Here is a 16494-nt window from a genome sequence, read left to right as displayed (position 1 = left end):
CATGTTGGAGACATCTCGGGGCTGGGAAGATGGAGGGCCACAGGCATGAACAGCCAGCCGCAGAAGTCCCTCCGGGCAGCAAGACAAACTCTGTGGCCCGTGGACTGTGAATCCACTTCACCCATTATCCCCACCGAGGACTATGGCTGGCCCACGTCCTGGAAGAGGGGCTGCGAGCACTCTGGGGGGCAAGGACACCATGTGCATCCACTGCAGCGTGGGTGCCGTCACGTCACTCTTCACAAGGCCGGCACGTGGGCCACGCTGACGAGGTTTGTCAGGAATAACGACCCGATACATGAGTGGTGACGGGGGGAGAAGAGGCAGCGGAAAGAGACCGTCAGATGATCCAGCAGGTGTTAGCAAACAGACATCGGGAGTAACCGACACGGAAACACAAACACAGGAAAGACAGACCACGAGTGTCAAGAAATGAAGGAATCCAAGAAAGACATCGAACGGGGACTCCAGCTGACAGTAGGACATCTGAAATTGAAAGTAAAATCAGTGGGTTTAACAGAAAATCACACGTCAGGGCATTAGAAAATCCCCGAACAGAACACAAAACAAAGATGAGGGAAACCAGGGACGGAGAAGCAGTGAGACGCGGCAGGCCTGACATGCGGGGAACTACAGTCTGGCGGGGGAGGGGAGGAACATGAGCAGCCACGGCCGGGAAGGACGATGCCTGGGAACATTCCAGAACCTACGGACAACAAGGGCCCACAGACGAGGGAGGCCAGTGAGCCCCACGGAGGGGAAGCTGCAGGGGAGCCACAGCACCTGTCCCGCGGTGAGAGCGGCTGTGAGGAGGAGCCCACCAGCACGGCGGCTCGGTGCACCTGTCGGGAGGGTCCCGGCAGGCAGGTGTGAGGCGGGTCAGGGTAACGCGGACCCAGGACCACGATCCACAGGCGTGGCCCCGCTGACGGGCCCAGACCTCCTGCCAGCACAGGGCACAACACGCTCTCCTCAGACGTCCGCGAGACATTCACCGAAACGTGCATACGTTGGGGCCACATGGGAAGCTTCAGCAAGTTTTAGAGGTTCTAAATTTAAAATTTAGAGCGCGTTTTCTGACCTCAGCAGAATTAAGTCAGAAATCAATGATAATTTTAAAGTTACTGGAAAACCCTCCACCAGCTGGAATTAACCCCCTTGTAAATAAGCAGGATCAAAGAACAAATCACAATAGGACGAGGGTACGTGTTGAAACAAATGCTGCTGAAGAAAGCCGGTCAGAACGGGCGGGATGCGGGTGCGAAGGGCGCCTATGCTGCNGAAGGGCGCCTATGCTGCTGACGCGCGTCTTAGAGCAGAAGCGAGGCCCAGGGCCAGCGGGCTGCGTCCACGCAGAAAACCTGCAGGTGAGCGTCCCCGGCGTGCAGGGACGGCGGAGGTGACGCTCTGGTCACCGTGCTGCCCCGGCCTCGGCACACCCCGCCGGCACCGGGCCCTGTCAGGGACAGTCAGAGCTCACAGACGGGGCCCCCGCGAGGTCAGGGGCCAGAGCAGACCTGGCTTCCATTTCTCAGAAAGCTCAAAGAGCAGCGAGAGCCACCTGCAGTGTCCCTCCTCTTCTGTGAGTGCTGCAGTGACGGCCTGCGGTCCCTCTACCCGCCATCCGCCCGCTCACGAGGGGTAGCATCCGGCTCTTCCTCCAGGAGACCCCGCTCTGGGCTGCGTGGGCCGCACCCCTTCCTCTGCCATGGGTGCCAGGAGCTGGCAGAACAGGAAGCTTGCCGGCAGGTGCTTTCACCACAGAGAAGACACAGCTGAGCCACGGAGAGAAGCAGCTGAGCACCTGGATCGAGCCGCTCCTGAATCTGACATGGCCCTTTAAACCTGCAGCCATCAAGCACCTGTCTCCCTTCAGCGATGTTCACTGTTGTTAGTTTGTATCAGCCTGAGCTGGGCTCCTGCGGACGCAGACACAAGCCCACCATCAAGGTCGCTGCTGTATTCCGAGTCTGGGGCACAAAACGGCAGGTAAACCTGAGCTAGACACCGAGAAGGAAGGAGCTTGCTTTGTTTCATGTTGCTGCAGCACTTTGCCATTGTTCACACAAGCCAGGAGCGCCAAACATCTGGGGCCTCGGGGGCGGGGAAGTCCTCACAGCCGCCTTCAGAGCTTTGGCCCAAAGCCTCCCGATTGCCACAGGACACCCAGGGGGCCGGAGCACTTAACAAATTGATGCGCTTATGAAGCAGGACCAGAAAGGGTGAGGCTGCGGCCGGGGTCCGGGGAGGAAGGGGGAGCGTAGAGGTGGCAGGAGGGAGAGCGTGGGCTCCACGCTGTGCATCACCTGTCCACCTGCCACAGGCGCCTGAGTGACCGCCGGGCTCAGCTCACCCGGGCCCCACCGCCCACCCGACCCTGGGCTGTGCCTGCCTGTGCGCTGGGCCGCCTGCCCGGGGAGGCCAGGGGCTGCTGGCTGGCGGCTCCCGTCCACACGGAACATTTCAATGACACTCCCGTTCCTTTTTTCTCAACCCAAACAGCTCTAACTGGCGAATCTCTGGCAGGATGAGTGGGGTGCGCTCGGCTGTCCGTGGCAGGAAATTTCAAAGCTTGGGACTGGGTCGCACAGAGCACCTGTTCCATGTACGCGGCTGCTGCTGAGAACCGAGGAGCCGCACCCCTGAGCTGCAGCCGCAATGACTCCCCGCCTTCCTGACAACAGCCGAGGACGTCACTTGCTTCTGTTTCTCCATCCGGGCTCCAGCTCCGTCCCCATGGGAAGAAGGGACAGGCAGCCTCGGGAAGGGAACCCGAGCTACGTGGGCTGAGGATTCCAGAAGCCTGCGTTTCCCCAAACTGCCACACTCCCTCTGTCGATTTGGCCCAGGGGGGCCGGGTCCCGACCGCAGGTTCTCAGAGCACCGAGGAGGCGCCCCTCCGTCCCCTGTCCCCGTCGAGGATGGACGACAAGGCTGCGCAGAAAGCCCTGGGAATCTAGCCTCGGCTCTGCCATCACGGCTTCACGACAGCAAACAACACCTCTACTCACTGCGCCCAGTGGGTCTCAGCCGCGCGAGGATGACCCAGCCGCTCACAGATGAGGTTGAGAAACACGGCAAGAACGCCACGAGAAATGCAGCATCGCACCTGCCAGCCTTAGCACACGCACACGTGCACACCACATGGAAACGCAGACACATGTGCACAGCCACACGGAAACACAGAGAGACACACATGCATGCACACACACACACAGCCACGCAGAAACACAGACACACGTGCACACACACACATGCACAGCCACACAGAAACACATAGAGAGACACGCATGCATGCTCACACACACAGCCACACAGAAACAGACACATGTACACACACACACAGCCACACGGAAACACAGACACATGTGCACACACACACACTGCACACGTGCACAGTGACACACACACTCCTCCAGCCTGCCGTCCCACAGCCCACCGTGAACCCCTGTCTGGGTCACGGGCAAGGCCACCTGATGACACCCCTGGGATGAAGGGTTCCACCGCCTCCGCCAGCCCGAGTGAGGCCCCTGGAGGCTGTCCTTGCTCCATCTCTCCACCCAGTCCTCAGGAGGGCGGGGCCACCTCAGAGGAGGCAAAGATGTGAAGCACCTGCTGGGGCAGGGCTGCTGGGCCAGGGAGTCGCTGTCACCAAGGCGATCATCCCCTCACTGCTCCCCTGTAAGCATCTGCTCCAGATCACAGAGCCGGGCTGAGTACCTGAGTGCAGAAAACGTGTCTGGGATGGAGGGAGGCCAGTGAGGACAGTGAGGCCGGGAGGGGGAGGGCCTGTGTCGGAGAGCTCACGGGAGCTGCTGACATGGACGCCGTGGGGCATGCATGCTCTGCAGGGAAGGGGCCTGCACCCACGGGAGGGACCCTAACCAGCTCCTAGGGGACCCTCCCCCACTGGGACCCCCAGGTGCCCTGCACAGACGTACTCAGGGTCCCAACAGCTGGTGCTACTGAGCAGAGCAGAGACGTGGGCCTCAGTGTCTCCCACCAGCTGCAGCTCGTTCTCAGCAGGAGTCTGCTCTTTCCAGAGGGGAGCACGAGTCTGCCTCTGATGACATGGAGCAGAGCNCTGACGGGCCCAGACCTCCTGCCAGCACAGGGCACAACACGCTCTCCTCAGACGTCCGCGAGACATTCACCGAAACGTGCATACGTTGGGGCCACATGGGAAGCTTCAGCAAGTTTTAGAGGTTCTAAATTTAAAATTTAGAGCGCGTTTTCTGACCTCAGCAGAATTAAGTCAGAAATCAATGATAATTTTAAAGTTACTGGAAAACCCTCCACCAGCTGGAATTAACCCCCTTGTAAATAAGCAGGATCAAAGAACAAATCACAATAGGACGAGGGTACGTGTTGAAACGAATGCTGCTGAAGAAAGCCGGTCAGAACAGGCGGGATGCGGGTGTGAAGGGCGCCTATGCTGCTGACGCGCGTCTTAGAGCAGAAGCGAGGCCCAGGGCCAGCGGGCTGCGTCCACGCAGAAAACCTGCAGGTGAGCGTCCCCGGCGTGCAGGGACGGCGGAGGTGACGCTCTGGTCACCGTGCTGCCCCGGCCTCGGCACACCCCGCCGGCACCGGGCCCTGTCAGGGACAGTCAGAGCTCACAGACGGGGCCCCCGCGAGGTCAGGGGCCAGAGCAGACCTGGCTTCCATTTCTCAGAAAGCTCAAAGAGCAGCGAGAGCCACCTGCAGTGTCCCTCCTCTTCTGTGAGTGCTGCAGTGACGGTCTGCGGTCCCTCCACCCGCCATCCGCCCGCTCACGAGGGGTAGCATCCGGCTCTTCCTCCAGGAGACCCCGCTCTGGGCTGCGTGGGCCGCACCCCTTCCTCTGCCATGGGTGCCAGGAGCTGGCAGAACAGGAAGCTTGCCGGCAGGTGCTTTCACCACAGAGAAGACACAGCTGAGCCACGGAGAGAAGCAGCTGAGCACCTGGATCGAGCCGCTCCTGAATCTGACATGGCCCTTTAAACCTGCAGCCATCAAGCACCTGTCTCCCTTCAGCGATGTTCACTGTTGTTAGTTTGTATCAGCCTGAGCTGGGCTCCTGCGGACGCAGACACAAGCCCACCATCAAGGTCGCTGCTGTATTCCGAGTCTGGGGCACAAAACGGCAGGTAAACCTGAGCTAGACACCGAGAAGGAAGGAGCTTGCTTTGTTTCATGTTGCTGCAGCACTTTGCCATTGTTCACACAAGCCAGGAGCGCCAAACATCTGGGGCCTCGGGGGCGGGGAAGTCCTCACAGCCGCCTTCAGAGCTTTGGCCCAAAGCCTCCCGATTGCCACAGGACACCCAGGGGGCCGGAGCACTTAACAAATTGATGCGCTTATGAAGCAGGACCAGAAAGGGTGAGGCTGCGGCCGGGGTCCAGGGAGGAAGGGGGAGCGTAGAGGTGGCAGGAGGGAGAGCGTGGGCTCCACGCTGTGCATCACCTGTCCACCTGCCACAGGCGCCTGAGTGACCGCCGGGCTCAGCTCACCCGGGCCCCACCGCCCACCCGACCCTGGGCTGTGCCTGCCTGTGCGCTGGGCCGCCTGCCCGGGGAGGCCAGGGGCTGCTGGCTGGCGGCTCCCGTCCACACGGAACATTTCAATGACACTCCCGTTCCTTTTTTCTCAACCCAAACAGCTCTAACTGGTGAATCTCCGGCAGGATGAGTGGGGTGCGCTTGGCTGTCCGTGGCAGGAAATTTCAAAGCTCGGGACTGGGTCGCACAGAGCACCTGTTCCATGTACGCGGCTGCTGCTGAGAAGCGAGGAGCCGCACCCCTGAGCTGCAGCCGCAATGACTCCCCGCCTTCCTGACAACAGCCGAGGACGTCACTTGCTTCTGCTTCTCCATCCGGGCTCCAGCTCTGTCCCCGTGGGAAGAAGGGACAGGCAGCCTCGGGAAGGGAACCCGAGCTACGTGGGCTGAGGATTCCAGAAGCCTGCGTTTCCCCAAACTGCCACACTCCCTCTGTCGATTTGGCCCAGGGGGGCCGGGTCCCGACCGCAGGTTCTCAGAGCACCGAGGAGGCGCCCCTCCGTCCCCTGTCCCCGTCGAGGATGGACGACAAGGCTGCGCAGAAAGCCCTGGGAATCTAGCCTCGGCTCTGCCATCACGGCTTCACGACAGCAAACAACACCTCTACTCACTGCGCCCAGTGGGTCTCAGCCGCGCGAGGATGACCCAGCCGCTCACAGATGAGGTTGAGAAACACGGCAAGAACGCCACGAGAAATGCAGCATCGCACCTGCCAGCCTTAGCACACGCACACGTGCACACCACATGGAAACGCAGACACATGTGCACAGCCACACGGAAACACAGAGAGACACACATGCATGCACACACACACACAGCCACGCAGAAACACAGACACACGTGCACACACACACATGCACAGCCACACAGAAACACATAGAGAGACACGCATGCATGCTCACACACACAGCCACACAGAAACAGACACATGTACACACACACACAGCCACACGGAAACACAGACACATGTGCACACACACACACTGCACACGTGCACAGTGACACACACACTCCTCCAGCCTGCCGTCCCACAGCCCACCGTGAACCCCTGTCTGGGTCACGGGCAAGGCCACCTGATGACACCCCTGGGATGAAGGGTTCCACCGCCTCCGCCAGCCCAAGTGAGGCCCCTGGAGGCTGTCCTTGCTCCATCTCTCCACCCAGTCCTCAGGAGGGCGGGGCCACCTCAGAGGAGGCAAAGATGTGAAGCACCTGCTGGGGCAGGGCTGCTGGGCCAGGGAGTCGCTGTCACCAAGGCGATCATCCCCTCACTGCTCCCCTGTAAGCATCTGCTCCAGATCACAGAGCCGGGCTGAGTACCTGAGTGCAGAAAACATGTGTCTGGGACGGAGGGAGGCCAGTGAGGACAGTGAGGCCGGGAGGGGGAGGGCCTGTGTCGGAGAGCTCACGGGAGCTGCTGACATGGACGCCGTGGGGCATGCATGCTCTGCAGGGAAGGGGCCTGCACCCACGGGAGGGACCCTAACCAGCTCCTAGGGGACCCTCCCCCACTGGGACCCCCAGGTGCCCTGCACAGACGTACTCAGGGTCCCAACAGCTGGTGCTACTGAGCAAAGCAGAGACGTGGGCCTCAGTGTCTCCCACCAGCTGCAGCTCGTTCTCAGCAGGAGTCTGCTCTTTCCAGAGGGGAGCACGAGTCTGCCTCTGATGACATGGAGCAGAGCCCCCGGCAAGAATAACCCACGGGTTTCGTCCCCAGAGAAGGAGCCTGGGGGTGGCGTGAAGGCTGGGATGAGCCCCTCCACAGCCTGCAGCTCCAGCTCCAGGCACCCTTCCCTTCTCCTCTTTCCCTTGTGTTTTGGTGATTATTACTGGGACGGGGGTCCCCAGGCACAGCTGGGAAGGTGAGGCCAGTGCCCCCAAGGGCTCCCAGTAGGGGCGGCCGGGCCCCACTCCCCTGCGCTCTGTCCTCCACGGGCTCCCCCGTGCTTTTCTCTGCCCCTCCCACGTGGGCCCCTCTCCCCATCGCAGCAGCGGATTGTGTGGCTCTGCCGTGGACAGACGGCCTGTCCCGATGCTCAGGGCCATTTACTGCCTGTCTCCCAGGGACGCAAGGCAATTATCCCCTGAGTACGATCTGAACAGCCCTTGTTTGCTGTGGAGCGTTTGAACAGACGGTCGGTTATACAACCGATAATAACATCATCCGGATTCCATGATCGCGTGGTGGATTGAACCAACACGCTCTGTTTGTAGACCATAAATAAAAATATAAACACAATAGGCTGTTCTCAAGGAGAAAATTGCATCGATTTCCCTGTTTTACACTTACCGGAAAATGTAGTCCAGATGGTCCAGGAATAAGTCAAAGATGGCGTGGACCGTCCCTTGAAGGCCCTCCGCCTGTTTCCTCGCACCTGTGCCTCCCTGAGCTTCCGGGAGCAGGCGGCCCCCGCACCGGTCAGGACTGGCCACCGATTTCAGGAGCATGCCAGCTGCCCTGGACCTTGGAACCTACTTTCTGCTTCTGATAAACTCGTTGAATCCACACCCCGCCTGACCTGCAAGCACGCAGCATGACCAAAGGCGGAGGTCGGGCCTCGTCCGGCTTGTCCGCAGCCCCCGCTCCCGGAGTGGCCGTCAGTCGGCAGCAGCATACCAGCACCTGCCAGTGTGAATCAGGCTCCACCTGCCAAGACAAACCCCGGGCTGCAGGGCACAGAGACCAACGCTGAGCACCCAACCCCCTAAACCATTCCTCCCGCCATCCACGCATGTCCCGAACGTGTGGTCGAACACTTTCCACAGTTAAAATCTTGGCTACAAAATTGGTATTATCTGCAGCTACGAGATCTCCAAGCGCAAAGACTCCCCAGAGGGAATGTTGGTGGATGATTCCCGCTGCCCACTGGAGTCCTCCCTTCAAAGCTCTGCTCAGGATGCTGAGGCGCGGGCTGCGGGCCTCTCGCAGACCCTCCAGCAGCTCCTGTGGGGCCACACTGAGCCACAGGCCACGCTGAGCCACAGGCCACGCTGAGCAGTGACCACGCTGAGCCACAGGCCACGCTGAGCAGTGACCACGCTGAGCCACAGGCCACACTGAGCCACAGGCCACGCTGAGCAGTGACCACGCTGAGCGGCAACCGCACTGAGCCACAGGCCACAGTGAGCAGGGACCACGCTGAGCCNCACAGGCCACACTGAGCCACAGGCCACAGTGAGCAGGGACCACGCTGAGCCACAGGTCACGCTGAGCAGCAGCCCTGGCAGNGGCAACCGCACTGAGCCACAGGCCACAGTGAGCAGGGACCACGCTGAGCCACAGGTCACGCTGAGCAGCAGCCCTGGCAGAAACTGGAGGCTGGGGGAGAGGAGGGCTTCCCCCTCCGTCTAGCTCCTGGAGCAGCTCCGTGGGGCACAAGCTGACTCCAGACTCTGTCAGCCCCTCCCCCACTGGCCCTGTTGTGCCCCCAGGATCCCAGCACAGCTGGAGCCCACCCCTCAAGGGCTGCCAGTCACCTCTTTACCCTCTGGGCCTGCATGCCCACAGGACTGCCCTGCTCTGAGCTCCCACACACAGGTAGACCCATCTCACCTCAGCTGCCCAGACCCCAAGGTGGCCCCTGCCTCCTCAGGCTCTAATGCTGGGGTTACTCGTTGTGGTAAGAAGAACGGCCCCTTGAGAATGTCCACGGCCAAGTTCCTGCATAAATCGTGATCTGTAGCAGAACATACCTTGCGGATGTAAACAAAGTCAGGGACATCGTCCTGGATCGTCCAAGTGGCCAGTCCAGGGACGTGAGCCTTAGAGCAGAGAACGTCCTCGGCTGGAGACAGGACTCGCAGCGTGGAGGGGGGTCAGAAGATCCGAAGTGAGAAGCACTGCACCCACGTTGCTGGTTTGAAGGTGGAGGAACACAGACGGCCCCACGGAGCGGAGGAGGCTGGTCATCAAGGACGCGGGACCTCAGTCTCACAGGCAGGGACTGAGCTCCGCCGGCACCTGATTGAGCCTGGTGACTTCTTCTCGGAGCTGCGGGCAGGAGCCCAGCCCAACACCACCACCTCACCCGTAGGAGGCCCTGGGCAGAGGAGCCCGCTGGCCCACCCGCCGGTGCCCCAGAGCGTGAGGGATCCTGAGTCTCTCCGACAAGCTGGTTGGTGGAATTTGTTACACGGCGCTAAGTAACTGGCACACGTGGCACCCCCTGTGGGGCGCTTCCCATGTCCCAGCTATTGGATGGCTAACCCTGTGCTAAGTCCAAATACGATTCAAAATCCTGGGGTGGCTTCTGTGTCCTGACCAGGCCAAATCTGAAGCAGGCACCAAACTCGTGACTTGAGCAGTGACAAGACGCTTCCCGTCCACCTCCTCTCAAGGGACCGTCCCTACGTGGCTCTGAGCTCCACCTTCTTGGCACTTACTGTGCCTTGCAGGTCCCCAAGCATTCAAAGACCCGTCTCCTCCTCTCATCCCCTTCTGAGCCCCCACCCTATGAGCCCCCCAGTGTTGCTTGGCAGATAGAAGCGTGAGCCCTCACCCATCACCCTGCCATTCCTCTCTGGACGGAGCCGTGAGGCTGGGCCACACTGCAGAACCGGTTAGCACGGAGCGGCCATCTCGTGGTTTTGTCACAGCTCTCAGTCGTACTGTATTTCTTCTATCAGAGTAGTAATTATTCAGTTGTTGGGATTTCTCATTTCTCCCTGTAAAGCATTGGAGAAATAGGGTGCAGTCACACAGCTTACCCCTCGATGTGTCCAGACACGACTGCGGGCTTACTTCGAAACTCTCGAAATAGCGGACACAGAACTCTAATAAAATGCACATGCTTGGGGGCTGACATTCGAGTGCGGACGAGAAGCTAGCAAAGTCTTATAAGTGTAAAACAATCATAAACCAAGTCGGTGAATAGGATAATCGTCATTAAAATAGTCATGTATGGATCTAGGGGAACCACAACTCCAGGAATTTAGAGGTTTTTGATACGATAAGCACATCAGGAAATCTCCATGGATGGATTGATCATACATCTCCATCTACTTACCCATCTGCCCATCTAACTACCCGTGTTCCCACCTAACTACTCACCTACCCACCCATCTGCCCATCTAACTNATCAGGAAATCTCCATGGATGGATTGATCATACATCTCCATCTACTTACCCATCTGCCCATCTAACGACCCGTGTTCCCACCTAACTACTCACCTACCCACCCCATCTGCCCATCTAACTACCCGTGTTCCCACCTAACTACTCACCTACCCACCCATCTGCCCATCTAACTACCCGTGTTCCCACCTAACTACGCACCCACCCACCCATCTGCCCATCTAGGCTTCTATCTGAATACACACACACAAGAGTAAGTCAAAGGCGATAAAATGGTAACATTTGGGGAATCTGGGTGAAGAGTTACAGGAATTGCTTGTACTATTTGGAGAAAATTTTCTGTAACTCCATAATTGTTTCAAAGTAAAATGATTTTTACTCAGCCTTCCCAGAGGGAATGTTGGTGGACAGTGGGCCCGGGAGAGCAGAGCTGAGGGAAGCAGCCAGAAGAATTGAGAGGAGCCTGAGCTTGCAGCCCCGCACCTGCCGCTGACTACACGGTTTCCGTGGTGGGGAAGATTGCCGTGGCAGCCCGTGTCCTCCCCACCCAGAAAGAAAGTAAAAAAAGAAGTAAAACTTTATTTAGAAATGACGCTATTCTCTATTAGAAAATCCTAAAAGTGTCTTTCAAAGCTAAAAGCAAATGACGAGTAAGTATATCAAGGTCACAGGGTTCAAGGGCAATGCACAAAACATGATCTTATTTCTATACACCAGCGACAGATCATCAGAAGCTGAAGTTTTGGAAAACACGTGCTCTGCTGAGGGGAATTTTTAACACCAGGCTTGGGTACAGAGAATCCAACCACACCGTTAAGGGACATTTCAGAACTTCGAGGGAAGGACAAGCCGTCCGTGGCACCCGGCTCGTGACTCAGGGAACAGCGGTGACAGGTGTCCCGCCCGCCTGGGGGCCAGGTCCGCCGCCCCTCTCCGGGCCCCCCAGCGAGCGAGCCGGGCCATGGCGCATGTTCTGTTCTGACTGCGCTCCAGATGTCGAGATTTATCTTCACGCACTCCAGCTGAGAAACGGTTTCGGTCACGTTTTCCTTTATGTGAAGGAACAAAATTTGTTTGTTTTTTCACACAGAAATTTGAACAAAAGCATTGACCCTCGAGCTACTTTCTTTTAGTATCTTTTAAACTCATTTTTACTAAAAGTTACGAAAGCAGAAAGGCAGCTTTTCTCCAGAACTGGGTGCAGTTAGGTCCAAGCTGCCTCCAAATCGCTTCCTGCTTTTCTAGAATAATCGGGTATGCTCTAGGTTTCACATTAAGGATGTGCAAACATGAGACCCCCAGCAACCCTGGACGTTTGGGCCTCTCAGAGGAGCGGGGCTAGCCGGGCCGGCGCACGGTCGTGGCCACGGCTGCGACCCTCAGCCTCCAGCCTCTAGAAACCTGCACGGCTGATCAGCGGCTTCATGCGCAGCCGTGAACACTTACTATTTGAGCCAGAGTTGGGCACGGACAGCAGGTGTCGTGGGACCACAGTGAGACCTGGCTTCCCAGGTCCACGCAGAAGCCCAGAGACCATGGAGACCAGTCTAACCACTGATTTATCATTTCTGGACTACTCACGTTGTTACTGCTCAGAGGCCATCGCAAACCCATCACCGAGCTAGAAAAGCCAGGCTCACCTGGGTCCAGAGAACAGAGAACACACGTTCATAAAAAACAGTGCCCAGAAGAGAAGGCGGGGGGGCAGCAGACCCCTCCCCACCGCGGCGGGTGGGGCAGACCTGGCTCTGCCAGCAGGAGGGAGTTTGCTGTCCTTGTCCAGCAGGGAAGAGCGTCCCAGGGTCTCTGTCAGCTCAGGCACCAAAACGAAACACCGCAAGCCGGCAGCTCTGGAGGTCGGACATCCCCGATCAGGGAGCCGGCAGGGCCAGGGTCTGGGGAGACGCAGGGCTGTCTCCTCACACGGGGGAGGGAGAGACATGGGGTGTCTGGTGAAGGCACTGAGCCCACGCATGAGGAGCCTGTCCTCATGGCCAACCACCCCACAGACGTGGGCAGCCACATGCCAAGGCAACAGCACTCTGCAGGGCGAGGACTCGCACCTGACGAGGGCCCACTGCTCACTGGAGGTCATGGTGACTCCAAAGGACGGGTGGGGTTGGGTCCCAGGCCCTCCCATGGAATCCTCACTGTGCGTGGACCCACACTGGCCCCAGTGCCTCCACAACTCAGTCCTTAGTCTTCACAGCATCCCCATGGGGTGGGGCCACCTCTGTCCCTCCAAGCAGAAAACAGAGCCAGCACCAAGGGGTAAGGTCACCCTGGGACATGGAGAGGAGGTCACAATGGGACACAGAGAAGGAGGTCAGATGGGACAGGAGGGGAGATCACGATGGGACACGGAGGGGGAGGTCACAATGGGACAAGGAGGGGGAGGTCACGATGGGACAAGGAGGGGGAAGTCAGATGGGACACGGAGGGGAGATCACGATGGGACAAGGAGGGGGAGGTCACGATGGGACATGGAGGGCAGATCACGATGGGACACAGAGGGGGAGGTCAGATGGGACACGGAGGGGAGGTCATGATGGGACATGGAGGGGAGGTCACGATGGGACATGTGGCCTCAGGAAGGGAGCACATCTCAGACCGAGCCTGGCTCAGGCCTGGCGCTCAGCCTCCTCCTCGGGAGACTAGGAGACAGGGTGAGCATCTTCCAGGTGCCTCCCTGCCCGCGGGAACGTCTTCATAAGGCAGAGAAGCACAGGCAGCAGCAAAGACAGACATGTTAGTGTAACTAGAAAATTCTAGAATGCAGTTCAGCTCCCCAAACTAAGTCATCTTTCTTTGCTGCTGCAAATGTTTGGCACAGGAGAATTCTCAGAGCAAGAGTGGGTCCTGATTTTTGTGTGGACGGAATGATGGTCCCGAGACTGGACACAGGCGGTGGTTGGGGCCGACCTGGGCTGTGTGGGCAGGTGTCCGCAGAGCCCAGCCTCTGACCACGGGAGCACCCCTCCCCTGTCATGACAAACGAAAGGATCTTCAGGGTTCTGCAGACATCCTCGGAGGCCACACAGCCCTGGCTGAAAACTGCGGCCTGGCCTCGGAAGAGCAGTGAGTACTGCGGTCGGTGGCGAGGGAGCTGCACGCCGGTGGGCAGTTACGTACCCACCGTCACACCCGTGAAAACATTCAGGGAAAGCTGCTCCCACGTGCTCACTGATTTCGTAAACAGCATCCGGATGCAGTAGAGGAAAAACCAGAGTTTCCTTGAGCTGGGGCGCCCGAAACCAGCTCCTCACTGGGGATAACAAACTAGGGCGGATCCAGCCCTCGCACCGCACAGTCAGAAAAACAAATAAATATCAATAAATAAAAACCCAAAAGCACCAAGGGTTAGATGTCGAATTGAAAGCATGAACACCCTCAAGGAAAACTGAGGAAAGCATGTTTGCTCGCAGGATGAGGACGGCCTCCCTGCGGGGACAAGTGGCCCAGGTGCCCGAGAGAAGGGGAGAACCTGGGCCACACGAACGTTGAGAGGCTCGCCGTCTGCAGAGTCGCGGGGAAGCCGGACCCAGGGAAGCATCACAGCGAAGATCACAGGGACGAGGATTTGCCATCCAGCCGGGGGTGCCGGGCGACAGTGGACGCTGCCCACAGCACGCTGAGACCCGGGGCCGGCCACCCCCGACCCCCAACCATACTCCCATTTCAAAGACCAGGGGTCGGCCAGGTGGGGATGAGGGTCTGTCTCCCCCGCGGCTCCTCTGCTCTGTGCACTCTGCGCACACACGTGACCAGCGCAGTGACCCAAAGGACCCCAGGTGCGCGGGGGTGTGGGCATTGCAGGCCTGCAGAGGGTGCAGCAGAGCGTCCTGGGAACCCACCAAGCCAGGGGCAGACGCATCTTCTCAGTGTCAGGCCTGACCGACCGCGTGAGTGCCTGATGCGTCATTGATCTGGGGTCTCCTTCCCCGGCCCTCTGCACGGCCAGAAACACAGGGCTCCTTGCCCCAGTTTCACCTGGGGTCTCTTGCACCAGTGTGACCGGGGAGGAGGAGACCCTGAGGCCCCAGGGCCCAGCCCCCGCAGCCCTGCCCACACCTCCTGGGAGAACTCTGGGGTTTTTGTTCTGCTCCGTGCTTGGTTCTCTTGCCAAGCATGTGTCACGGCATGACCCATCTTTATTTGTCAGTTTATGGCAGCTTTAAAGACACGGGGGCCCAGATTGCTGCAGGGCTGGTGATGAGAAATCTCTCCAACTTCCGTAAGTTTTACGTGCTTCATGGTTTTCTGCAGCAAGTAATAAAAAATGAAAAAATGGGGGCACCTGGGTGGCTCAGTCGTTAAGCGTCTGCCTTCAGCTCAGGGCGTGATCCCGGCGTTATGAGATCGAGCTCCACATCAGGCTCCTCCGCTGTGAGCCTGCTTCTTCCTCTCCCACTCCCCCTGCTTGTGTTCCCTCTCTCACTCTGTCTCTATCTCTGTCAAATAAATAAATAAAATCTTTAAAAAAAAAAAAAGAAAGAAAGAAAGAAAGAAAGAAAAAATATGGGGTGCCTGGGTGGCTCAGTCGTTAAGCGTCTGCCTTTGGCTCAGGGCGTGATCCCAGGGTCCCGGGATCCAGTCCCGCATCGGGCTCCCTTCTCCGCTGGGAGCCTGCTTCTCACTCTCCCACTCCCCCTGCTGGTGTTCCCTCTCTCGCTGTGTCTCTCTGTCAAATAAATAAATAAAATCTTAAAAAAAAAATAAATAGATATAAATTTGGAGGTTCAAGACCGCCCCTTATCTTGTTTTCTTTATTCTTTTCCTTCTTATTTCTGTTTGCTTCCCTTTGCTCATTCTAAATTCTAGCGTGTTTCTATTTGGGATTAAAGGATGAAAAAGCCAAGAGCTTATTCTCAAAATGAGGAAGCATGCGTAAGGTGTCTCTCAGCTGCCATTTATCAGAAATAACGGACAATTTCTTAAACAGACTATTTCCACCCACAAAGAGACCCTCTTTTCCTCCACAAGAAACCACACTAAAGAGCTGGGCTTTGAGCCGGGGTCAGACGAGATGCGCTCACAGCAAGCTCGGCTGTGAGTCTGGGGGCTGCAGACTTGTCAGCTCGTTAGGTCAGACTTCTGCTGTGATCAGAAGCACAGGGGCGAGAGCATGGAAGCCGTAGGCTGTGAGAGGAAGGAGGAAATGTCTTCCACCCCAATTATGTTTTCCACATGGTCTGCACATTAATTCCATGCTCGCATTACCATTCAGCAGTGGTGATTATGAGTTCCTCAAACATTAGTTTTTTGCTGTCATTAGCACATTTTTCTGTTAACTCTGGCCAAACTGCTGAAGTGAGTTCCTTTCTAAGAATCTTCCAGGATCTTCTTCCCTTTGGGAGGAATTATCCATAGTAAGCATGTCCAATCAATAGTCCACACTTAATCAATCAGCACTTTACCAAGTCGGTTACTTAAAACCAAAAGGCACTTAAATGAACTTCGTTTGTTGGATAGAGATGGATCAGCGGATGGATGATTGAGTGGATGGATGGATGGATTGACAGATAGATGGATGGATTGACATGTGGATGGTTGGATGGATGGATGGACATGTGGGTGGATGGATGGATGGATGGATGGACATGTGGGTGGATGGATGGATGGGTGGATAATAGATGATGGGTGGATGGATGGATGAATTGACAGATAGATGGATGGATAGACATGTGGATGGTTGGATGGATGGATGGACGGATGGATGGGTGGTTGGACACACGGGCGAATGGGTAAAGAGATGGGTGGCTGGATGAAAGCATGGGTGGGTGAGTGGACAGATGAGTAGATACATAGCTAGGAGAGGGGGTAATGCTGAAAGCATGAAGGGGGAGGGGTAATGCTGGAAACATGGGGGGGGTTAAT

General features: G+C 57.6%; 1 long non-coding RNA gene across 3 annotated transcripts in view; it reads right to left on the bottom strand.

The window, feature by feature from the left end:
- Positions 1 to 6426: 6426 nt before the first annotated feature.
- The window catches only part of LOC117801182, a 26250-nt gene continuing 16182 nt past the window's right edge, over positions 6427 to 16494 (bottom strand). Inside the window, exons 3-5 of one of the 3 annotated variants that reach the window (XR_004623715.1) lie at positions 9237 to 10208; positions 7834 to 8190; positions 6427 to 6860 (exon numbers count right to left, since the gene is read on the bottom strand). This is a non-coding gene — a long non-coding RNA (uncharacterized LOC117801182). The other 2 variants (XR_004623714.1, XR_004623713.1) reach the window with 2 other exon arrangements.

Source organism: Ailuropoda melanoleuca, chromosome 2, assembly GCF_002007445.2.
Source record: "Ailuropoda melanoleuca isolate Jingjing chromosome 2, ASM200744v2, whole genome shotgun sequence".
In the NCBI taxonomy this organism is placed as follows: domain Eukaryota; kingdom Metazoa; phylum Chordata; class Mammalia; order Carnivora; family Ursidae; genus Ailuropoda; species Ailuropoda melanoleuca.
This window is presented reverse-complemented; position numbering and strand designations above follow the sequence as displayed.